Raw genomic sequence first — 26,779 nt, forward strand, 5'->3', positions numbered from 1 at the left:
TAGAAAACAGTGGAGTTAATAATAGTAACAAATAAGAACAGCAGCACCAACAATAACAACCACAATAATGAAGAAATATCATGATAACTTGTAAATCATCTTTTATAAATCCTGCAGCCCACCCCCCCCCCCCCCACCCCCGACGTCCGATTCCTCGCATTTCAACGGTCCATGTACAGCTCGCGTTATTTTTTTTCTCTCCATTTCCTCTTCTTCCCCGCCCCCTTTCTCTCTCTCTCTCTCTCTCTTTCTTTCACTCTCTTCTCTTTTCTTTTTCGTTTTGTTCCACCACTTATATAAGCAAAGCAAATCAGGAAATCGATTTCCTCTTCTTCCCCTTTTCTTCCCCGCCCCCTTTCTCTCTCTCTCTCTCTCTCTCTCTCTCTCTCTTTCTTTCACGCTCTTCTCTTTTCTTTTTCGTTTGTTCCACCACTAATAATAAGCGAAGCAAATCAGCACCTGTGCAATGGAGATTAGTTTGCGTTCAAACAAGCACCAATGGAGCTTGTAAAGATATAACCATGTGTCGATCACAAAAAGGAGTGGGCAAAAAGAAAATGATCATTTTGAAGTTTCGAGGAAAACATAACATCCCCTTTGCCGAGTACAATAAGTATGAGTAGCACTAGAAATGTTTTGAATGAGAGTCATTTCAATAAGTTATTTGAATGGGTAGCACAAGCAAATTATCTATCTTTTTCTTTCTTTTTTCGAGGATTAAAAAAAAATGAATCGTCCCAACTGTTGAGTACAATAAGCAAATACCGCAATGAAAATGATTTGAATAAGCCATTTGAAGGAACAAGGCACGCAAATTGAATTACTTTTTTCTCTTCTTTATAGTATTGCTGAGTGGCTTTCCTGCTGATACCGTGATGCACCGCATATACGAATGCGGTGTCCAACCCGTATCTAACATTAACCAGCACTTTGTGTTAAAACTAATGTGAATGACCCTCGTCCCAGGGTGGTGACGTATGAAGGGTGTGAACGTCCCCGCTGGCTGGTGCTTGACGCGTGCACGCTTCTGGGGTTACGTAATCGTCTAGGGTTTTTACGGGGATGAATTTACACAAAAAGGTGTAAAATGAGCGCTGAATGACGACCTTTATGCCAGCTACTGCGGATGACCTCGATCTACTTTGGAGAACCAAGCACCCGTTTATATTCTTTATTCCTTTGTCCAAACGGAACAACGATAAAATGTATTTTTAAGCTTCTATAAACCATACAAATTTAACGGGTAAGCTTTCATCCAATCCCGTGGGTTCGTATAGAAGCTTGGATCATGCGTTACCATTATGTAAAACTAATGAAAATCTTTATCGAAATATTGATAGTAACTGCTTACTCTCCAACTAAACAACACAAATACAGACATAGGATGCGTAGATACTGAATACTAATTGTAACCTGTTATATCTGTGAATGGATAAGAAAGATTGTCGTTGGATTTAAAAGCAAAAGCCAGTAAAACTGAGTAATGAATAAAACAGAAAATCCTCCAAAATAGGCAAAAAATGAGAAAAAGCCCCCCCCCCCCCCCCCAAAAAAAAAAAAAGAAAAAAGAGAAAAAAAAAGAGGAAGAAGTACAGAAAAGAAGTACATATTCGTTTAAAATTCCCCATAAACTGTCTAAAAAAAGTGCCCTTTTCTGAAAATAAAAAAAAGTTCCGAGAATTCAAGTACATTCACATGACTCATATCTGGTTACACAGGGAAATTGGACAAACATTGCTTCATGTGCAATATCATCAGTGACCTATGGGTGAACAAAACCGATCGAGGTTAGGATTATTTAGACGATAAACCAGGCCCTTTCGACGTGTTTCCGACATGGCCCCGTCAGCTGCTCTTAACCATACATTATCACGAGTAAATATTGATCATGTCAATCTAATTAGTGATATCATTTCGATTGTTCGAAGATACCGTTGACCTGCTAACGTACTATGCGGCCCACTTTGTTTACGGAAGTATAAAACATGTGTCTCGGTTCTGGAGTGCATGGTTTCCATTTGTTATGGTTTTTAATAATTCAATACGATTTGATCTAATTTACCTCTTTTAAGTGTAAAGTTTAGACATCGCAACTGAAAGTGCGCCGTGTCTTCACATCAATATATGCGAGAGAGGTTATAAGGTCGACGTTCGATTTTTTTTTTTTTTTTTTTTGGGGGGGGGGGGGACTTGTGTGGCACATGCTCCTCCGACACGTATAAAATTGTAAAATAATCAACTGGTCGCAGGGGTTATATTAATTTGGCTTCCTTGTGGAATTACAAATATGACAAAGTATTTGTTTAGAGTAGTCAAAATAAATCTGTAAAATCGGATATGTATTCTCACCGAGTCACAACACATTTTTCAAAGTTATGTATAAAAGAGAGAACTGCGTCCACATTGTACGCTTGCTATACAGTTAGATAATTCTTGCAACACGCGTCAATGGAAACGAAACACGACATAAGAGGATCAAGGTAATCGTATTGTGCGAATTTCATTAAAAAATGTTTTATATAATTTACACAATTTAATATTTGTTCTTTTAAAGGCTTTTCATGTTCTTCGAAACTCGAGGTAATTTGCGAGCTGTTCTTATGTAATGACGTAGGAGGGAATGCGGTGGCATTTTGATGAATGTTCAATTCATCCATTATTGCAATAATCAGCGACCGTAGATTCTGTTTATAGTTCATATTTTGAGCGCAGACCGCCCCGATAAGCCATTTTCCTTTCAAACTGTCAGTCCGGCTAATAAATTGATTTCCAAGCTAATGCCATTTTAATCTCCCTTTTCTTCACTTTGAAAGGAAAACGTGTTTATTTTCATTCGATTTGTTCTGGAGTATAGGGTGACAGTATTCCAGTTTGCTCATCACGCTTTCCTCCCATTTTCTAACAGATCTTTAACGACACCATACATGCAGAGCCTTGAATGCTGGTGATCATGATAATTTCTACAAGACGTGTAATGGCCCACAAAGGAAGGTTACGAAGAATGAGCACACGGCAATTATGACAGAAGCCCCTCCTAATTGCGGACATATCTTCTTATCTGAAGGCTTCTTCAGAAATATCTTTTATATACAATATTTTTAATTACATCCTGTTTTGGAACACGAATTGTGAGCGGGAATATATAAATGCGTCAATAGCCTTCAGCAATAAATTGTCTTGGAAGTCATAGAAAATACGATACACGCTTGCACGTTGATAAGTACTGCAGGTACATGTAGTCGTAAGAACATCGATGTATTGTGCTTTTATTCAACCTGCCCAGGGGGTACAGAGGGGACATGCCCCCTGTTAAAACAAGGCCCTCCACGAACATCGGGGTCAATACCTTAACCCTGCCCTACTCCTACCCCTACGCCAGGGTTACTGGGATTTCGTGTGTGAACCCCCTCCCCATGTTAAACTGGTATGGCTACGCCTGTGCTTTATTACATTACATCTGCCCGTATCAAGCCAATATTTGCCATTTGTAATTTCATATTCCGTATTTTTACTGCTTATTGTCTTATTTACGCAGAGTAGCAACGTGAGCATTAATATTACTCATAATTCTTGAGTGCCCTGCAATTGTTACAATAAACCAAGCAGTTTTCAGGTTTCTCTTTACACCACGGTATATCGTGGCAAATGTGGACTGATGCCTTGCCCAAGGAACATTCACACCGGGATTCAAATCGTCAACCCTTCGATTGAGAGTCAAGTGAACAAACCACTCCCCACGGCACTTATTAGAGTTATCATGTGAACACACAATAAAATGCTCATCGAGTCGGATTAAATCATTTTTATCAGAATGGAGTATTATTAACCTCAATGCAAGAGCTAAGTGGTTTTACCCATGGTAGTATGGGATGAGACGACAGTTTTCCGCGCGTGACCCGATTTAAAACGGAGAGGTCAATGCGAGATAGTGTCACGTGACCAGACAGCTCGTGGCGATTTTACCTCGCCAATACCGCCCCAATAAATTTGTATCTATATTCATTCCGTTTGCCGCCAAATAACATACACATCGCGTGACTTTACTTTGAATTAACTAACTTTTCTCACCGTCATATTGACTGTTAACTGCGTGTTGAACTGACCCCTTAACGCCTGCCCCCCTCCCCCCCCCCCCCCCCCATCGCTGGTTTGATGCACGTTGGCATAATTCCTAGCTGGGGTGAGTCACTAGACATGGCCAAGGTGAAATAGACATTGTTCTATTACTATTATATCGAAAATGAACCCTCCTAGCTAAATCAGATCAATAGCATTGTCTAAACAATAAACAATAGGATATTCTATTCAGCCTCCAGTATTCTACTGTTTTTCGATAAGATATAAAACAATGTTGCAAGACATGAATATATTGTACGATTTGTAAGAAATATAAGTAAACACAATGCTGAAAATGCTGACTTACAAGTTCTGCAAAATCACAGATAATTAATGCCCTACTCGAACATTTATATGGTATGGCGGTAATGGTCGTCGTATAAAGGTACTACTACTACTACCTCGGCAAACTGACCCTGTGAATTTGTTTTATTTTACTTAATACGCCATTTTTTGTTACATGACTTGTATCAATTATCACGGTTCTACCACTACTAAGGTTTAAAGTCGTTGATATCAAAAGAAAGAAATACTTTTACCTTTAAGAAATACAGAGTTTAACCTTTAGAATCTTCAACAAAACGATCACAATGCAACAAAGTAGCTTTCTTGACACAGGCACAAAGTCTTAGTAAAGAGATGTATTATAACGTTCATTTTCTAGACCAACAAGTGATCAAAATGCAAAGTAATTTTCTTGGTCACGTTGCTACGTTTGCAAGCTCCGAATGGTAATATGCCTATACATATACAAAGCCCTGAATAGAAAAAAGAGAGTTATCTGCTTGTATTATCTGGAGTAAACTGTTTCCTGACAAATCCCTCGACGGGCGAAGCTACGATCTGGTTGAATCGCATTTCCATTTCATTTGCCTCAATCATCATTCATTAATTCTAATGCCGCGAGTGAAAGCAAAAAAGACAAAGCGATCGCCAGGAACAAAACATGAGGAGGCCATGCGATGATGAGAGTATTTCATTGATGGCGAGAAAGAAAAAAAAACATCAAACGAAAGAGTCACGAGCGTGTTGGCAATTCTAACCAAGTAATTGACCTGCAGTTTGGCGTGAAGCAGAATAAAAAGTAAATATCACTTTATATCAGAACAATGAACATTTCAAGGAAAAGCAAACGAGATACCACGAAAAAAAAAAACGAATGAAGAAACATATTTAAAAAAAAGACAAATATAGAAATATTGTCCAAACTTATATATCAAGGCAGAGAAATAAAGAAAAAGAAATTGATGAGCTTAAAAATGAAATATATAAAAGAATTGAAAAATGTAGGCAAATTTACCCTCCCACTTCATTTGACGGACCTAGGACATAGGGGTATGTGGGTATAGAGGGAGGGAGGGAGGGAGAGATGGAGAGTGGAAGGGGGGAGCTGGGATGATCCCAATATTAGATATTCATCAATGACTGATTGTTATCATTTCCAACATGAATTTTGAATTCATAAATTCGCGCTAGCTTTCATCGTCGCATTCTCCGTCGCGATAAAATCGGAATTACCTCTGGCAAAAGTGTAACAGGATGAATGATTGCGCATCTCATAAAGACGGCCGAATCACCTGTTTTATCTGACTGAAAATCAGTCATTCTAATAATAATCAAAACGAGATGAAAAGACGAGTCAATAGTGAGTTCTCATAGGTTTCATGTATTTCATTTTTCAAAAAAATTCATTTTTTTGTCTTCCTAAAATGTATAAATTATTATTAAGATTTGTGTATTACCAATGTAACTATGTTTTGTATACATTTTACATTGTATTCGTTATTATGTATTGTATTTTGTTGGAAATGAAAAAATAAAAATGAAATGAAATGAAATGAAATGTATCATACGCAAAACCATAATTGTGTATACTGTGGTCTCGACGTTATCACTTTCATTCAGATTTTTCTGCTGGTACAACTATGAATATTTTGTGATAAAAATATATGAGATAATTTTTTTTCTGATAATTTCGCACCGCCACCACCACCCCCACCGCCACCACCACCATCACTACCACCCCACCACTATTACCACCATGTACATCAATATAATGACGAATAAGCAATGACCACTAACGACTTCTATAAAGGGGATGCCGTCTTTGATCAATTCTGACCTGTCCAATTTTATGAGGATAAAGTTAATTACCATTAACCCCAGAGCAGTTTTCTAGTGCACGGTTGCACGTGCGGCCCGCTCATTACAACGCGTGTCACCATGGTCACAATATGTATGCTTCAACAAAAAAGTAGCCGAAATCGACTCTTTGAGGACTTATATCGGGGATTAATTATTATCCAACAGCATCGCGGGGGCGCGACGGGTTTAGGAGACGCGATGGCTCAGCGGTAGAGCACTGTACTCGTAACCCGGGAGGTCCCTGGTTCGAAACCAAATCGATGTCCTATAGTGCCCTTTGGCAATTCATTCAGATTCATTCAAATTGTCCGAGGGTTGTCTGCTACATCATCAACAACAAATTCACAAGAAGCAAAGTGACAAAATATACAGATGATGATAAAGTGTTCTTGATTCGGTTGAAACCTCTTTTACAATAGGATTTATCATGTCTTAGACTACGATAATGAGCACAATCGCGAAAACTTTCAAGAAATAAAATAAGTTAGGGGCAATTTCGATACCATGTAGTATTTCCTATATATTCGGATTACGTAATATGTCATCGTTATGCTCGCACATTTTCAGTATGTGATGGAAATGGTTTTCAAAAGGACTTGTTTCATCCTACTTGCTAAACTAAAAAGTACTGGTACATATTTTAAACTAAGCGTACAGACAGACCTGGGAGATACTTGACCTGAATAAATCGATTCCTAATTAGCGTTGGCCATAATGAAAAACACAAAAACAAAACACATCGATACCATACCAGTCTGAGTTTATGAAAAGGGAACTAAACTGAAGTCCAAGTGGGTGAAAGTTAAAGAAGGATTAGTGTTTTGTTTTGAGAAGCTTTTAAACGGCTAGAATTTCAAAAAAAAATAAAACCACGGGACACCCAAAGGAAGTCTAGAAACAAAAGGTTGTCACATGACTGCAGCGATGAGTCACATCATGATAGGTAGGACCACAATAAACCGGTTTACTAATTCAAATTGGTGGATGATTCTTTCCCTGGGACCTATAGTGACGAGTTATTCATTAACCTACTATTAACGAATGAGCTACAATATTTGAAATCCAGTCTGCATACATTACGTGTTGCTGCGTTTTTGCACTTCTAAACAGTACCAAATAATGGCAAGATTCTCAAAGCACGTTGAAAGGATGAATGAAGTTTGAATACCTCTGATATCATATTTTAGCTATGCGCAATGTTAGAGTGCATCTCTTTTTAAAATGTAGTTCGGTTCAGAGACGTGGTTCGTCTGTTCAGACTTCGATTGTTTTTACATGAGTGGTTTGATTTATTATTTTCCTTTGCGATTCCTCACTAAATTCAGAATTTGAATTGTTACCAAAGTCGCTGCTGGCTCCAACCAACGGTATAAAGTCAAATTAAATTGTGCACAACTAGCAAATTTGCCCGAGCTTATACCTTGCTAAATTTCGGCAGGAGTTTAATTCCCCACAAGCACGCAGCAGCAACAACAACAGATTCCACAAAAATAATATATGATCACCACTCTACCATGTAAAGACATGTACAGACTTGATTGCGAATTATTATTTTTTGAACAAAATGGCGATAAAAACCTCTAATAAATCGTGGAATATGACGAAGTGCACTGTCAGGTTCAACAGGAATTGAATACATTGTGATTCGCGCACGATTTAACATACTCCCGTGCTAGCATTATAAAGTACATCTACATGGCTGTGGAAGGAGTGAACCGTATAAACACTATAACACGTATCTCTTGAAGTACATATACAGTTCAAATCACACATTATTGCTAATTTCGGGGCGTTTACACGATAGCATTGTATAATGATAGCGAAGGTTTTAAAGTTATTCTTGGAAAAGTCGCTCGTTACATCATCAAACGTACTCTTGCATCTACATTTCAACCGAATTAATGAAAGCTTTTTCTGTCTTGTCTCTTTCTGTTTAACTCCTCCTCCGCTCTTTCTTTTTCTTGATTTTTGTACAAGAAAACACAATTTCAACCTGAAAATCTAACTAATGTAATATCAGATCATGGTTGCGTCTATATTAAATGATTTGATGTTCATTGATAGCGTTATTCGTAATCCCCCTCTTCCCATGAAAAATAAATGAAAATGCACGAGTTCTGAGAATACGCGTAGATATTACGACCTGTCAAATGTAGCACATCCAAATTCCAGTTCGAGTCTCCCCCCCTCTCTCTCTCTCTCTCTCTCTCCATCAACATGATAAAACAGGAAAGTACGCGCAGTGTATAATTCGAGGGTCTATTACATCTTAATTTCAATCAGATTAATCAAGCATTTTAACAAATCAAATTGTGTGTGAGGTTGGAGCTGGTGCTCGTGTCAATAAATCAATAAAGACGGGTGTCAACCTTCTTAACGTGACGATGTGACTCTGTCATTCACTTACAGCCCTCTCCGCTGTAGCCACATTAAAGCGCTGAAGGGCGTAATTTTTAAATTTGCAGCAACGTCATGAACGCGGGAAAAGATGACGGAAATCCGTGTTCGAAGCGCGAAGCCTTTGTGATATTTCAGATGACAGTTTTGTAGGATATTAACAGATTGTATAAGCCGTTGTCTGAGGCCATTTTAGATTTCAACAATCAGTTACTGTTTGTCAGGTCAAAACATTTGTTCACCCTTGAAATATTATAATTTTTCTTTTAATCGGGAGAATTATCTCATAGATTGCTACATTTCTTAAAGTTCCTTATAAATGTGGTATAATTTCAGGGAGGTAGTAAAATGAGGTCGGTGGAACTGTATTAATGATAAGGAAACGCATTTTGGAGAGAGAGAGAGAGAGAGAGAGAGAGAGAGAAAGAGAAAAGAGCTAACGGGAGGAAGAAAGAAAGAAAAAATTAAAAATGTCGGACAAAGCTGAATTACACCATTCCTAGTAAATGTATATACATGTAGGTAACAAAGAAAAACATACACCAGTTCATTGTGATGGCAAACCTATCTACAAACCGCTTGTCATGACCGAAAAACGTGTCAACCACAAAAGGCTCTGTCATCTTTAAAGAAAAATCATGATCATAATCATCATTTTCAACGGGTCGTACCGGTAGAAAAAAGTGCAATGCCGGGTCACTGGATCCCCACCAATTCACACCAAGAAAACTATCCCCGAAGACAAAGACACCAATCAAGCGAGTCTCGATTTCGAAAATGATTACTTCTGCCATGCTTACTCTCTCATGTTTTACTTTCACTCGGGACTATTCATCACCACTTCCTCTTCATAGAAAAAAGATCCAAAACCATGTTTTCTTTCTGTTTATCACTTAGTCATAAAAACCAGGGTTTTTTCTTCTTTTGTGCAATGGATATGTTGCGGAAGTTCCTGTATCTCCACCGAATGAACTCTTGTCGTACTTTGAATTGTGTTTTTCCCCCTGGAGTTCAAGTGACTCTCCGATTCGCGAATAATTAACATGAAATTCTAGCCGTTTCAAAGTTTCTCAAAACAAAACACTAATCCATCCTTAACTTTCACCCACTTGGACTTAAGTTTAGTTCCCTTTTCATATACTCAGACTGGTATGGTATCGATGTGTTTTGTTTTTCATTATAGCCAACCCTAATTAGGAATCGATTTATTTAGGTCAAGTATCTCCCAGGTCTGTCTGTACGCTTAGTTTAAAAGCTATACCAGTACTTTTTAGTTTTGCAAGTACTGTAGGTTGAAACAAACAATTATTCTGCTAGTAGTAAAGTACATCAATGACCGGAGGTGGGGCAGTGTTTTTTAAAGGAGGGGGGGGGGGGGATAACGCCCCTACATGTATGCCCTTTCAAAGAGCTGTTGAAAGTATTACCCCTGCTATACATGTAGCTCCGGCAGCCGTTATTGGCGCACAGTGCATTCCAGGGAGTAATCCTACCAGGTGCCCATTTACCTCACCTGGGCGGGGGGGGGGGATATAGATAAACGTCTTGCCAGAGGATGTTAGTACTGTGGCAATGTATTCGAACCCCGTACCCTGTGGTTCACAGCCCAGTGATTTATCCACTGGACCACAACACATGTAATAATGTGCCCGTGCCCGGTAAAGGGCCCATGACCAATGTTTTAATACTCAGTAAACGGTACTTGGAAACAACTATTTGGAAGCAAAAATGTTCAGAATTGTGCCCCCCACCCCCATTTCAAGGCAATCCTAGATCTGCCATGGGGAAACGTGGGGGTGCCAATGCATCATATCTCAAAAATAATTATTACACACAAAAACCTGTTTAACAGAAACTACAATTGATACTCCGATAAGTACCTCCGACTGTGACATTAATTACGGTAACGATAATTAAATTATACAGAATGTTATAAGGTTATGGAAGTGCTATGAAGCTGTTATCAAAGCTCTATGCTTCATAGTAATTTCTGGCAGAAGACATTAAACTTCAGGAAAAGGCGGCAAAAAATGTGGGGGCTTCTCAGCTGCAGAATTTCCTGTTAAGAGTTGTTATTAATGAGTAAACTGCGCTAAAATGAACTGTTGTATAGAAAGGTCCACTCCCCCCAGCGGTGCAGGAGTATACAGCGAGGAAGTCTGATCTACCATAGATTTGGATGACACGATTTTCTGCACGGCATCCGAATTTCCGATTTTTGAAAGGCCATTGACCCGAAAATAAGAGAAAAAAAAAGAGATTAAATTTCAGTTTTTTACAGATTTCTCAAAATATTATATTGTGCAGGCTCTTCTACTATCCTGTTCGTCACTCGACCTCGGCACTCGACCTCGGCACCCGGCCTCACACTCGGGCTCGGCATTCGGGCTCGGCACTCGAGCTCGGCACCCGGCCTCGCACTCGGGCTCTGCATTCGGGCTCGTCACTCGACCTCGGCAATAGAACTCGAAGCTCGGGCTATAGTCTATCGGGCTCGGCACTCGGACTCGGCATTTGGAATCCGAATCGGCACCGAGACTCCTAATCCACCTTTGTAAATCTTAATACCAAACTTTAATGTTCTCCCATTTTTTGTTTTCTTCCTCATTTTAATCTAATCTTAAAACACTCTTTAAAATTAAATACACCTATGAAGAAGTAGAAGAAAAAAAAAACTAGCCAAAATTAAAGGTCTTGACGGAAAATTCTTCATGATTAACTTTCTATTCTATGAATCTACTTCGAAAACGGCCCTCTACGAGTCAGATGTTTTTTATATTTTGCATGTACGTATCGCATCATTTTGTGAGCACAGATGTAAAGCATTCGCGAAGGTCGCGCTATTAAATAGTATTATCCTCCCTCATGGTAGATGCATTACTATGGCCGTCATAATACCATCCTAATTCGATCACATCAAACATCAAGGCTGGCCTGCATCTATATGATCAGATAATTGGTAAGCCTTGTAGGGAGGCTAGAAATAGTGGCATAGCCCTATATGGTCGCCCCCTCCCATCGATCGGCGGATTAAAAAAATTATAAAAATAAAAAGGAAAGGTTCAGAAGGGGCGGGGGAAAGGTTTATGATGGTAATACATACAAGCGTTGTACATGAAGATGAAAAGAAAAATCATAAATCATGATTCGGTGTTTTAAATATGAGTTGTTATTACAGAAGGGTTGAATGTAAATTGATACCCCCCTCCTAAAATAAAAAGAGAAAAAAGAAAGAAATTTGTTTTGGTTTAAAAAAAAGTCCGTACGAGTATCGGAAAATCGAATACTATCTTGATCATTGAAAATGCATGAGCAGTGATATATTCATACCAAGCGCAAATAAAAGTATGACGATTAAAAGCATATCAAACAAATAATTGTGCAAAGACAGCAATCGCTCAAAATAACACGAGTGTTTGAGATGTGAAGTTGCACGTACTTTTAGTTATTTTTCTTTCTTCACCGTCATCCACACCTCACATCAATTATAAATCATGAAATGATTAGAGAGGAAAATAAAACTTGTGAATGATGAAAAAGGGATGGCGCCACTTCGTCGTACATGAAGTTTCATCACACTATTCTTGCACTTTTCCTTTGACTTAAAGATAAACTCCAGTTCTGGTAAAAAAGAAAGAAAATTAATTCTCACAGAATCAAACGAAACTTACACCGAATGTTCAAGATTACAAATAAATGACATGTGCCATACAATTTTGGAAGAAAATGTATAATGGCTGAGTATAGAAAGACAAGGAAATCAAGGTAGTACTAGCCCCGACACCATGTGTGTTGTCCCATATATAGCTTTCTGTGTACAGTGCTTGTTACTTTACCAAGGCTCGGTCAAATTTATTATGATTCTGATGACTCCAGAACCTTGCAGTGCACACCAATACTTACATCATGGACATATCTCCATGCTTACAATGTACATGCTACATGATCAACTGTTTCTGATCCTTTCCACACCTTTTCTTTCACAATGCAATCGCATTACCAGTACTAAAGTTTATCTTTAACCCGTTATACAAACAACTAGTGTCGCAAAGTCACCGCCCAACGTTCTTTTTATGACGACATACCTAGATACTGGAATTAACAGCGAACTCGAATAAAAGTGCCTTCAATTTCCGTTCTCTTCTTAAAGTTTTACAGTTAATCAAAAACTAAAAGAGGTGAAGAAAGAGAGAGAGAGTGAGAGAGAGAGAGAGGGGAGGGAGAGAGAGAGAGAGAACAGGCAAGCAAAGCAATATTTTATTTATGAAACACTAAACATTGAGTCTAAAGAATAATACCTGGTGCAATTTTCTAATCAGATGAACTTTTCAGTCGGTGGGATAATTCCTGAGAGAATTTTATGTATTTGGAGGGATAAAAATATGATTTCTAAATAAAGAGAGTGAGAGGGAAAACAGGAGAGGGAGAAATAACGCACGGCATCGTCTGCTGAATGGTGTTGGAAGCAGGTTCGGTCGTACTTTCCGAGGCGTCTTCCTTAATTTTTTGTATCATTGCGTTCCCGCCAATTTACCGAGTGGAAGTTCATGAAGGTCATTTATGTATTCACTCACTGGCCAGAGTGCATGCGTACTTACAGGGTTGCTCTTCGGTGAAAAACGCTATTAAAAAAAAAAAATTGCCCACTATTTCAGGCGATATTTCTTTCTATTTATCTACTCTGACAAGTTTATTTCAGTTTACGTCACGACTTGTTAATTTGTATATCATAGAGTGAACATACTTTAGCGTTTCAGCCTTTTTAGTGCTTTACTCGTCAGCCAATTATTCGTGCTGATTGTGATGATGTCCATTTCAATAAACTACCCTGAGCTTTCACGAGAATTTATATTTCTCTCTTCGCTCTTACTTTTTGATCTCGCGATGTACTTTGCGACTACCGCCTCCTCTGAATGAAATATCAGTTCTCCTGGCCGTAGACGAATAGATAAATATTTTCATACACCAATTTTCGATTTACAAACTGACCGTGTTATTTAAGCGGTTGGCATTGTCTTATCATGGTCATTAACCCCATTAGATCTGTTTACAACTTTCTTCCTTCTACTATGGTACTTTGTTCTCTTCGGTTACTTGTAATTTAAGGAGAGAATCCAAAGGTAGACCGATAAAATTCCATAAACTAACACGTAATAAAAGGGAAGTGCAAAATCCCTTTCTGGAATTGATATCAAATTTCATATCTCTGCGATGGGAACTCGGTCATTTAGTCAACGAAAACAGAACATATCATTTTCTAAAGTCGGTGTACTGTTTTCTACAGATTCTGTACTCTTGAACCAATGAGTGCTGGTAACTCCTTGTACAAACTATTTAAGTCGATGACAATAAACAGACTTTGTAAAAGGATGAGTTACGGGAGATAATATTTACTATACATGGAATATAACAGACGGTTTAGAATGTAGTCAATGACAATAGAACCGACTATTGACTAGTAATAGCTAAGGTCATGTGAGTGTTTAGACAGTAACCTACCACATTTATACAAGCCATGGTACTACTATCTCACATAATATTAGCATATCAAGGCTGATGACGTAGTAGTGGTACTTCTCTATTGTTGATAATTGTATAGAGCCATAGAATTCGATTAACCCCGATTTAGTGCAAAGAACCGGTTAACAATATCAAAGGTAATACAATGGTAACATTTGGTTGTGACAATATGGTATTAATTTTAGTTGATTAAATCGCCATCCATTAGCAGATAAACTTTTTTGGGGGTGCCTTATTGTATATAGGCCTACTTTAAAAAGATGTTTTGTAATTTAAATGCAACTTCGATATTAAGGAATGTCTCAGACAATGGGGATTTTTGTTTGGAGAGTGGTGATATTAATAGTGGGCGTGCGTGGGTGCGAGTATGTGCGTATGAATGAATGTGTGTTGTGGCAGAGAGAAATGGGGGGGGGGGGGGGTATTGGGTGGGTGTGGTCAACGTGAGAACCAGATGGGTTTCGATGGCACAAAGAAGATCTCGGCCAAATTACCTCGGCCAAAATAATGAATGTTGAACTTTATGATCGAAGGTGTGTATACCACATTTCAAAAATTGAAATTAAGTCTGTAATCAAGGCGACGACAGCCATTCCGTCACGCTTACGATCATGGCTGTGAACCCGTGATATGCTGGCCCCAAAGTAACCACGAATCCTCTACCCGGGCACACCTCTTACCCTCCAAATGAAATTAACCTCCAACAGCTTCGCCTAGTGCATTGACCTTTCCTTCGCAGCCACGTCCGCCCGTCGTGTGACGCATCTGGCAAGTTCGAGTAGACCCTTAGTCTCCGTGTCGAGCGCACCCAAATATGTTTACTTTCCAAATAATCCCCAAACATTCGGAAGAACATACACCTCTGAACCACAAAAAGTGCATTTATAGTCGAGGGGGGAAGTTGGAGAAGTTCTCAAGTACTTTTTCGGCGTCATTGTCGGGCAAGGTTGAAAGGAGGGTGTGCGCGTTAAAAAAGGTGGGAGGAAGAGAAAAGTGCTCGCGTCTTGATGGAGACTTTCAAAAGAGGAAATGGCCAGCTTTCAGTGGATTAATTCAATGTAATCGTCATTAACTTGTTAGTTTATTGTTCTCGACATCCACACCCCTGTAAAATTGATTTTGCAGTCCATGACTCGTAATGGGCCGCGTACCCTCTTCCAGATTGGTTGCACTACCCCGTGAAATTGGCAATGAATTCATGTGATGTCTGAATGAAACACATTCATGGTTTATTGTCTGCCGGTTACGAGAAGGTGGGGAGGAGGGGAAGCGGGGTGTTTTGATGAAGGAAAAGGGGGTCGGGCGAATGCAGATCGTGAGATGCAAATCATTCACAGTCGTGTGGGTTTGCTAGAGTGCGTTATTTCAAGAGTTGGCAATAATACATGCTTCGTTTTCATATTTTTCATCTCACGCATATCTGATTGTTTCCTTGTGATAACATTAATTTATGACTGATACACCAGGTCTTATATTTTTATTTATCTTCGGTATAACAGTTCGTTGACGTCTTCCTAATTCCCTATTTTATTAGTGTTTTAATTTCTCTGCTTTTCTTTCTTTTTATTAGAGAAAGTACGTTTGTGTGTGGTAGTAGGTGGATATATATATATATATATATTATTTTTTTTTTGGGGGGGGGGAGGGGTCGAAACGTTTTCAATGTACTTCAGCTTCACTTCTGGCGATTGCATTTTCATGTAGTCTTAGATATCATTATTGGTGGTGTTGACGTTGTGGGGGAGGGGTGAGACAATGAACCATTGTGGGATGGGGAGGGGGGGGCAACGTTAGGATATAGGTATAAGAACTTTGGAGAAGGAGCAGGAAAGCGGCGGGAGGGGTGTACGTCGAGGAGACGACAACTGTTTGCTCGGAGCTATCCCAACCTCTTCAGGGAACCCGGCGGGACTTGCCGCTGCGGACCCCGGCTGGGTCCGGCTGAGCAAGAATTCACCCAGGAGTCCTACGCACACAAGACTCCACCGCGCTCGGCGCTCCCTGCGTGTGAAAAGAAAAAAGTCCAAGCGACCTTTCGGTATAAGAATGGTGAGAAAATGTCACTTGTTTTGTATTCTTTCTCTTTACTGCGTCTATACCCTCGACAACCGCCACTTTGTGAAAAGTACACAGAAAAGTGCATCCAATTGTTATCAGCCGTGATAAGGGAGGTAAAAAGTACTCAATGAGGAACTGATAATCATCGTAATTAGCAGACCCTGATCGGCACGCTTTTAAGTTCTAGTTCTAGTGTTCTCGGTGCAAGTGAGCATAACTCCGTGACTGGGTTTGTTTTTGCCCCCACCTGCATTTCAAAAGTTCTTTAAATTGATTTATTAAGCTCTGTTGAAAAAAACCCCATTGTTTGCAGTGGTTTTGTAATAACGCCAGTTTTAGTAAAAGCAGTGCAACTACACGTAGCTATGATTAGTGGTATGGGCCTATTGGTATACTACATGTACATATCACTACTGACAACGTCAGTCGTACACACGTTACTCATTCGTATCCTTTTCCATATACCATCACTGTTAATTAAGCTTTCTTAATTAGGTCATTGCTCCTTTCAACTGATTGAGATCCTTTTTAATCATTTCCAAAAAGCACAATCATTACTATCAAGCCGCGTCATCCTGCCTTCAGGCTCGATGTTCGTCACTATTCGTTTTATATTCACTTCAATATTTTTTTTTTCACAACTGGAAGTTCGCAACAATTATTGTTGATGCCCGCCATCACAATCACGCTTTACAACCAGAAGCATTTTTATGTGACAAATTAATTGGGTAAAGATAAGAGAAGAAAAATACCATTAGGCGAGAAAAAAAATCAGTTCAAACACCGACTTCCTGGGTGAATCAACGATACGTGATCCATTAGAATGAAAGATGCATGAATATGAGCTTTTGTTTCGCTTTTGGCAATTGGTGGGGGTTTTTTTCTTGGCTAAATCTGCAGTATCCAGCAAGGATTGCACCGGTAAGAGAAAGCGGAAGACATTAGTGAAAGTAAAATGATATAGATAGAAAGAGAAAAGGACAGAACTATGAACGGGGGATTTACTCCAAAGAGAGAGAGAGAGAGAGAGAGAGAGAGAGAGGGGGGGGGGGGGGGGGGGGAGAGGGGGAGATGAGGTGAGGGTGAAAGAGAAAGAGAGATGCAAAGTAAGATAGAAAGTAGGAGAATGAGGCGGAATAGACGGGGAAAGGGAGAGAGGGAGCATAGGAAAGAGAAATGGAAATAGAGAGAGAGACAGAAAGAGAGAGAGAGAGAGAGAGCACGGAAAGGAGAGGGAGAAAGAGAGGGAGGGAGAAAGAGAGGGAGGGAGAGGGAGAAAGATGCAGAGCGAGTGAGAACGGAGATAAAAGAAAAGTCCAAATGACCTTTGCGTTGGGGGCTGGCGAAACAGCCGCCATTTTCTACATTATGTTAACACCGCTGAGCTAATAGAGAGAAAAGTACGTCCAACTAATCGGCAGATTAAAGGCAGGTATGGCCTCACAAACCTACTTTTTTGGGGAGACGCTCGTATTTTCCGAAGTTTCAGTTTCGCAAAGGTTCGTAATTCTAAAGTTGAACAGAAACACATTCATTTCATTTTCGGAATTATCATCATGAAGAATCATGAACCCTAATCAATAAATTTACGAAATTTACGAACTATATTCCACTTTCGGAATGATGAACCTTATTTCATATTGGAATTACGAAACTCGAAATTACAAACCTTCGGAAAAAACGGACCTATGGAAATACGAACTTTAGGAATAACAACAGTTCTGCAAGGTTTTCAGAACAATGGAACTTGAAATCAATGAACCTCTTTGTAAATATGAACTGTGAGGGAAAAAGATAGAAAGAAAATGTCGAGAAATACTTTGTCACATCATCTACAGCAAGATGACACTTTGATCACATAGTGAAGAGACTTGGCAACGTACTTTGACTAAAGTGGTACTTATAACTACTTAAGAAAAGAAACACACGATCCTTAAAAGCTTACACTGCAGATTAAAGAACTCATTCTGTCATTCACGCGACTAACGATTCCCAACGCGGATCGATTTTGCGTTGACGAAGTGTGTCAATGGCTCGACGTTTTTGTAAAGCAATACAATTTTCACTTTGGGGCAATATTCAATTCACTAAAAATCAAATTATAAGGATGGTGTATGAAATATATGAAGTACGATAACTTTCACCAAATAAATCTGACCGTTAAATTACATTGCAACATTTTCTAAGTTAAAAACGAATATTAAATGAACAAACAGTTGTTACATTATCACCACCATTACCAACGAAGGTTTTATTTTGACTGCTTTTCATAGTAATTGGACTGCGGTGTTGCACCAAAATCCCCTAAAAGTATAGTCGGGTTTAGGGCTCTCTCCCTTTCGGAAATTCTTCGAAGTTGAACGTCGATCCCGCCTTTAATACCCCTGCTAATGTGCACGCGTGCGGCGTTGCACCGTGACGGTTCCGTCAAAAGTGCGTTCCCCTCAATACGGAGACGTGTACACAAAATGGCACTCGGTCGACTCGGCGAAAAAGTGCACTCGCGCTGTGTCACTTTTTTCAATCAACTTTCCCCAGGTAGACTGTGAAGTTCAGACCCACTTAGGGTGGTATTACATTTCGGATTAACAAATAAAAAGCGACGGCATTGCCTAGATTTGAGTTGTTGATTGTACTTATACATCCATCAGTGTTTTTCTAGCTCTTGACACTCACAAAATGGTCAAAAAGGCCAAAACATTGATTTTTTTCTTGTATGAACCTATTTTAATATTATTCATAATGTTCACCTATTTTTGGATACTCGCATTAACATGGATAACTTTTAGTCAGAATAATATTACTTCAAACTTTGATTATTAACCAGTCTGATAATGATTGCATTTCTCAAATTTATTATTCATTGAATAATTCAGTGGATATAATATCAATTATCATGTAAGAAGAAGGCGTTGTACAATTATACTCTGAAACCTAACTCTGACATACGTAATGGTATCTTTTCACAAAAGTGATATCACCTGTTATTAATCTAGTACTGAATTTCGAATATCCATTAAAATGCCTACAAACTCACACGTTCAATCTTTTTATCTGAAACAATGGTCCAATTTCCTAGACTACTCTATAAGAAGTACCGATATTGGGATCAGCGCAAATTATCGTATCGATATGATTTTTATCAGTTGTCGCCGAATCGGAGACGGCTGCTTCAAAAGCAACAAAAAAAAGTACAGCCGGTTTTTAATATCCATTATTTGCACCAAATTTGTTTAGTATTACGTTAACCTCATAATGCCGGTGCTTCAGTATTTTCTTTACCTTATTTCAGCCTTGTTTGCTTGGGGATACCATAGTCAATGACATTACGAAAATTGATCTTCTACTTTCAGCATCGGAATGGCGTCATTTCGTATTTGTGAAGCGCGGCATTCGTTTTAAAATGAGGGCTCCAACGCGCTGGTTTCTGGTTAATTGAATCATGGAATGGAGCCACCGCAGACCAAGGTTATCAAAGGTAGCGCATTAATTCAGCAATTGCAAATTGTAAAGCATCCAATTAAAAATGAAATTATTTTACAATAAAGTGCATGTTGGGGGACATCAGAAAAGCGCCAGTTCGACTCTAATTCAAACGTAACTAGATTCAGTAAAATATGTAGATGATGTATTGAATTATGTGGAAATATATGTGTTGAGTGATGGCCAATTTTCAATACAAATATAAAGTTTAGTTTGGTAACGAAAATAATATATATGAATATATATAATATCTATTATTTTCATTACCAAACTAAAATGTATATAAATGGATGATAAACATTATCCATGATTCAGTTGCGTTGATACTAACGCATTCATCTGCACCAGACCTAATGTTTGATTGATTATCATTTGTGTTGATTACTTACACAATGAAAGAAAGCTAGAGCTGAAGACCAGTAATGTCTATGAATACAAAACGACAATTTGAGACTAAGGAAACATTTTAAATAAAACATTAGTTTAACCAAGACATTATATTCGTAATCTAATACATACAGGGCAATTACAAACTGAAAGAGTCCTTTATCAAATGTCAATAAACCGGACAATAAAGCAATACAAACATTTACAAGAGAACTTACCGAGTGCCCTCAATTTTAAGAGGTATATATATAACTTTATGACTGTATACTCATATCTTAGTAGTTAAGCAGGTCGCAAAATAAATGTACTGGTAATATAAGAAGAAAAAAAGCTTAATGTTTTATAACGTAATCAACTGTTCGACAGAAATTTAAAATGATGGAACTTGGACAGTTGTGACGATGAGACTAACCTTTGATTTTGCTGAGTCGATTCATTTTACTTAAAATATCCGAATGCCTTGTATTTTTAAATAGAATCTTTCCTAACTGGATTATGTCTTTTCGCTATGAATTCGCATATTGGCCACGTTCATAATGATGGAAGCAATGAACTGCTGATCTAAAGTAAAATTAGTGCAGTATTCATATATTTTTGTTGTTGTAATGGGACATATTTGGGTTAATGGCGATTAACGATTGTAAAATTTGAAAAATGCAACGAGCAAATATGACAGCAAAGCGGCTTTCAGAAGCAGTTTTGGGAGAGGTATTTACAAAAGTCATGTAGCATATACACTAATATACACCAGCGGCCCTATACACACACAATGATTGTGAATATCACAATGAATAAAAAGCTGGCGCCATTCATTTTGTATATGATTCATATAATACCAATGCGAATATTTCGACATAATTGACCTTTTAAAATTATTGAAAAAAACTCTATGTCTAGTTCATTTTGTTTGTCATTACATTGGTTGTACGGAATCTGTACTCTATTGTAAAATAACACACGTAAACTTTATTATACATTATACATAATGTATACAATACATGTAGTTACTATAGTTGTACAATATATCCCTATGATGGTATTGCCATACATCGTAATAGAACATGTTCTCCGGTACCGGTATATTAAATCAGGAAAATGATTGGTTCCTTCAACAGGATTTCCATTTTGCATTATGTGTACATATACCGATTTTCTCGGTTGTGGATGTTAAAAAAAAAACGACCAATCATTACAGTAAATTGTAACAGATTTTACTGTTGCTATTACTGTTACATTTTGGCACCCAATACAATTTGACGGCACGCCTGAAACTCAATTTAAAATCCAACCGCTTATTATTCCACGAAAATTCAGTTTTTATTTCCTGTGATCACGGTGGGGGTGGGGGGGGGGTGCATTAAACGGCATCCTCCTTTACCTTTAAAGGTAAAGACCAGTTATGGTCATACGATTGCATTTTGAAAGAAACGTTGTGGAATCGATCAGAAAAGGTTGATCATCTAGCATCTAGCATCTGCAAGGTTCTGGAATCATCAAAATGATAAGAAATTTGGCCCATTCTTCGTAAAGTTACAAGCACTATACACAAAAAGATGTAAATGGGACTACCCTATACCTCTCCCAGACCATGAGAGAAACAAATTTACCAAATATATGAATTAGTAGGCGGTTTCCCGGCAATTTTTTTATCATCATGTATTAGTCAAAACGTATTCTTTCACATGATTGGTAATGAGAGCTTCCATTTCATTTTTTGAAATTGGGGCGTTTCCAATACTGGTCTTTACCTTTAATCGTAGTCATATTATGTTTTCAGATATTTGTCCTAGCTGCAAATGGGATACAGTACTTTCGACCGTCCAACCAATACCGCAATAACTGGGACAAAGGTAAAGTCGTTAAAGCATGTTTGTCTCTAGTAAGTCTATACTTCCAAAAGTACTACCAGCCGAAAAATCCCCGATACGATTCAAAGCATAATGAAAACCCCGTATGCGATTGCGGAAACCACAATGAACCTGTTGAAAGTGCAGGGAAACGCTGGCAAAACCATATTCGAATAGCGACCTATAATCACAATAGCCTACATCCTGTGTACGTGTACATTGTAAGTTTTGTTAAAGACAAACAAAAGTAGTTATTAATTTACATAAAGAAGTAAATTAATGCATGTTTTTATATCTTTTAATGCTATTTTCGCGATTTCGCGCGGGTGAGTTCTCCCTATAGCTCTCGATGTATGGGAATATTTATCAAATTATTTTAAACAGAATGATTTAATCAAAATCATTGCTGTATATAATCTCTCTCTTGATGCTCTCTCTCTCTCTCTCTCTCTCTTCTCCTTCTTTAACGTTACCTCTCTTTCTCTCTTTCTCTCTCTTTCTCTCTTTCTCTCTCTTTCTCAGTATATCTCCACTTATCTGTCCATCTTCATCTCTTTCTCTCGCTCTCTCTCCCTGCAAGAACAGTACCTGTGTATAATTAACACAATTACACACACACATACACACGCACATGCATATTATAGTGTGTAATTAATTGTGTATCTGTTACATACATGTACATTTACAAACACACACACACACACACACGCGCACACACAGATACAATACATCTGCGTCTGGTACTGATGAAAAGCGACAGCATAACATACTACCACGAACGATGAATTGATGCACTTGAAGTTGAAGCATCCAGGAATCACACTACGCCCAAGATTTACTACACCAAAAACTCTTTTCATGAGCGGTGGTGGTGTGGTGTACTGGTAGTGGTAATTTTTTTATCAATGAAAATGAGGATGGTGCAGGTATACTAGGCCTATGCGCACACAGGTATTCTGAAGTATAAATTCTTTGCATGATGCAATGCGTTGCGTACATAAACATGCACGTATATAATTATAATCTTTATAAATTAGTGGTCCGGCATAACAAATAATAAACCTCGAGAAAATATGAAAATATGAAACGCATGAATATAAAAGAATATGGAGCCTCATTCGTTCTTGTTTAGAAAATATACGGGAGGATCTATGTTGAAGCGTTCTTTCTTCTTCTTCTTCTTCTTCTTCTTCTTCTCCTCTTCCTTCTCATCTATCACATTCTTCTCTTCTACTTTCTTTAATCCTGAAGATACTAGCTGATGCAGGGCATATCCGTTTAGGAAAAGAATTCAATTTTTTAAGAATTGTCTCCCTATAATATATATATATATATATACAAAATTATACACCTGTATATCCCGACAACTATTATAGCCTACCAATATAAAGAAACATTATAATACAAAGCATATACATGTATCTTTAAAGACTAAAGGCTAAGTCAACAAATGAGTTTTACGTTCCGAATAGTTCTTCGTGGATAAAACATCACAAGTAGGGGTGGACACTGCTTCTTGCAAATAATAAGAACATAACATTAATCTTTATAGATTTAAAAGATGTTTTTGGTGAGACTGAGAGAATATTTGTATTCGCCTTTTTCGTGGCGTCTACCAGTGGGTTGGCCTATATACTGCAGGGTTAACAAACCTGAACCGAGTGTGTAGGATACCAGTACAGTGTTGTGTGTCACTCTTGATCAGTGAAGCTCATAACTAAATATGTACTAATCCCCTAACAAAACCTCTGCAGGCGGGTTTGTATGCATTTGAGCAAAACAGTCCCCGCCAACGCACATTCCTCATATTATAAGAAACGAATGGAATATAAAGAAAAAAGAAATGTTTATTATTTTCTCACCTTAGAAGAATATCTTGAGAGACAGTTGATCAGTATTAAAATCCTGATTGCCAATGCCTGGTCGCAACTTTTCTCGCTCTATTTTATAGTTCCACAAATGATCAGCTAACCCTGCACTCGATCAATTTGATAGTCGAATTCAGATGTTATTTTCAGAGGCCAAAACGTCAGCAAATGAGTGACGATTTCGCGAGCACAATCGATGAATGAAACGGGCGGCTCTTAGCTCCGAACAAACGCTGAGCGGCTGGAGTTTGAAATGGATACGCTTGCTGGCAGTCAATACTATTTGTCTCTGCGTCGAAAGTCCAAGGAGATACAGAAGAATGCTGTCAATTCGCAGTGACGTATATAGGCAGCCATGAACTTTGGAAATGTGGGCGAAAACTGTGGCTTTTCTTTCTCTTCAAGTTGCTCATGCAGGCCCCAAGGACGTACAATTCTTCGTGTGTTAATTGCTGCCTGGTCCGTCGTGTACCAGTTGAACCTGTATATGCGGAGCGGTTAATGAACACCGTGCAAGTCGTCGTGTACGTGCGGACGAATCCGCTTTGAACTACACACCGATAACCAGGTCATTTTAGCACGGGTAAGACAGTGACGATTAAACGTTACTCACGCGTGCATGACCGCCGAACTGGAATTCAGCGTGTGGATAAGCGGCGCGTGGCTATTCCGATATTCGATCAATATTCACAGCGCCAGGCGGGCTGGGATTTTTCATTGACGCGAACCGGGGAACAATGAAGTGGGTTTACACAGCTAGGGGTGAAATGAAATGGAGGCTTCTCAAAGCCGAGGATTACTTTTCTGGCGGTCTGGCCCAATTAAATATAAACTGCAATGTTAGAAAGCAAACATGTCCGATCTGATTCTGAGTTTTCTCCCTCTTTCCCACCCTCTCTCTCTCTCTCTCTCTCTCTCTCTCTCTCTTGAGGAATCGCAAAAGTCAATCCCATTTATACTGACCCCTAGTTATAGGATTCACAAATCAATAGCCTTCACATAATGGGCCTTTTAGACCTAATACTGATAGTATTGAGGAAACGTCGCAATGATTACGTTAACCTTCATGTCAATGTTTGTAATTCTGGCATCTCAATTCTGACGGCCAACCGACTTTGTATAATCTGTATGTAATATAATGTTTAGTCGCTACGTAAAAGGTTTATTTATTTATTTATTTATTTATTGAAACATCTTTTAACAGGATAACATTGATCAGCTCGAATGCTGTTTTACATAATGGTCCTGCATAAATAAGGAAAATACAAATTCAAGAACTGACAAAAAGAATAGTTAAAAACAAAATAACAGTTTTATACAAATGGTAAAAACAGAAAAAACACAAATAGTAAAAAAAAAAAAAAAAAATTAGGGAAAAAAGAAAAGTTTATGCTCGTAATTAAAGTTGGGTCATGATACATTATGTAATGAATGAATGATACTACATAGGTTTTTAGTAAGAGCAGAAAACTGAGAGAAGCCTATCAGTTAAGTTTGAATAAATTCCGATGACAAATAAGAGGGTTATCAATTTTTGAAGTTTACAATGCTGTGACGCATCTTGCAAACAAAAACAGAAGCTTATTCCAAAGACTCACAAGCGATTGAACTAGTGTGCCGTAACGGTTGACTTTCTGAGAACGTACATGTATCTATTTAATCCCTTGAGTTCATATAGAAAGAGAGAGCTAACTGGTGACTGGTGAGCAGCAAAGCACTATATATTGGAGTTCATGGCGTTTACGTATTGAAAATGGAATGGGGGAGGGGGTGGAAATAAGAGGTTTAATAGAAGTTCTTTCCCTTATGTTTGTTTATTTGGTAATTACTATAAAACAGAATTCATCATTGTCATTATTATTATTATTTTTATTATTGTTAATATTATTATTATTTGTATCATTATTATTTATCATTATTAGCATTATTATTATTATAATTATTGTCATCATTGTATTATAACTAGTTTTACTATAGGATTGCCGGGCCAAATTCGCGTGTTTGTCATTCGAATTCATTTACTTTGCATTTAAGTTAGCGCAGATCGGCTTTGCCATACCAATTATCATTCAATTTTCCAGTTTTTGTATTTAATTTAGAATTTTGGTCGAAGGGTTTCATAGATCTGTCATTCAATTTAGAAACTGCTCAACTAGCATTCAAATTAATATTCACTTGTCGAAGCGTAAAATTTATAATTCAAATTAACACCTGTCATTCGTATTCGTAATATTTGTATTCAAGTTAGGAATGTTAGGGGGAAGAATTGCAACAAACTTTTACAGTTTTTAAATAATGCAGTTAAAATGCATGATTTGCCATTGGGGTCTAAGCTATTATTCCATTTTTTTTCTTCAGGACAATGCAGATGGGTGTAGTCAGACATAAAGTAAAGAAGGGGCGAAATCAAGGGATATGGCATTTCTGCACGGACAGGTTCATATACCCGGGAAAGGTGGGGGTACCCTCAATCGCCCCTTTTTACTACAGACTCGGAATTTTACAAAAGTAATTCACATCGTCTCTTATACCCAGCACACCCCTCTGTTTTTCTTAAAGAGTTTCATAGTTTACTTGCCCGCCAGCAGATCGATGGCTAAAGACATGGCTAAATAATAAATCGTGTTCAAATTGTTGACTCTAGTCCCTACCCCAGTCACAATATTGTACCCTTCTTCCATAATGAAATTATGATGAAATTATGATAAATTTATGATGAAACATAAGACAAACAACTTCCTTACATGAACATTTACAAATATACTGAGACCATCAGGTCCGTAGATTCAAGTCGTATTTTTCTTTTTAACAATCAAACTTAAATGCTGATGAATATCAGATAAATCTAATAAGTATAAGTGTATAAATGCAAGAAAATGAAATATGATGAAATACACATGAAAAAACAATCTTTAAAGAAAAGGAATGAGCTATAAAAAGTGTGTAATAAACGAGAAA

At 38.1% G+C, this 26,779-nt stretch overlaps 1 protein-coding gene across 1 annotated transcript in view; it reads right to left on the reverse strand.

Annotated features, from left to right (window-relative positions):
• Window positions 1-24,376, reverse strand: part of LOC575083 (photoreceptor-specific nuclear receptor) — a 36,381-nt gene extending 12,005 nt beyond the window's left edge. The window contains exon 1 of the mRNA XM_030986952.1: window positions 23,816-24,376. The gene's annotated coding sequence lies outside the window, so the exon portion shown is untranslated. The remainder of the gene's footprint in view (window positions 1-23,815) is intronic.
• Between the last annotated feature and the right edge of the window lie 2,403 nt (window positions 24,377-26,779).

The sequence above is a fragment of the Strongylocentrotus purpuratus genome, unplaced genomic scaffold (assembly GCF_000002235.5).
Source record: "Strongylocentrotus purpuratus isolate Spur 01 unplaced genomic scaffold, Spur_5.0 spur5_scaffold_16, whole genome shotgun sequence".
Classification (NCBI taxonomy): Eukaryota; Metazoa; Echinodermata; class Echinoidea; order Camarodonta; family Strongylocentrotidae; genus Strongylocentrotus; species Strongylocentrotus purpuratus.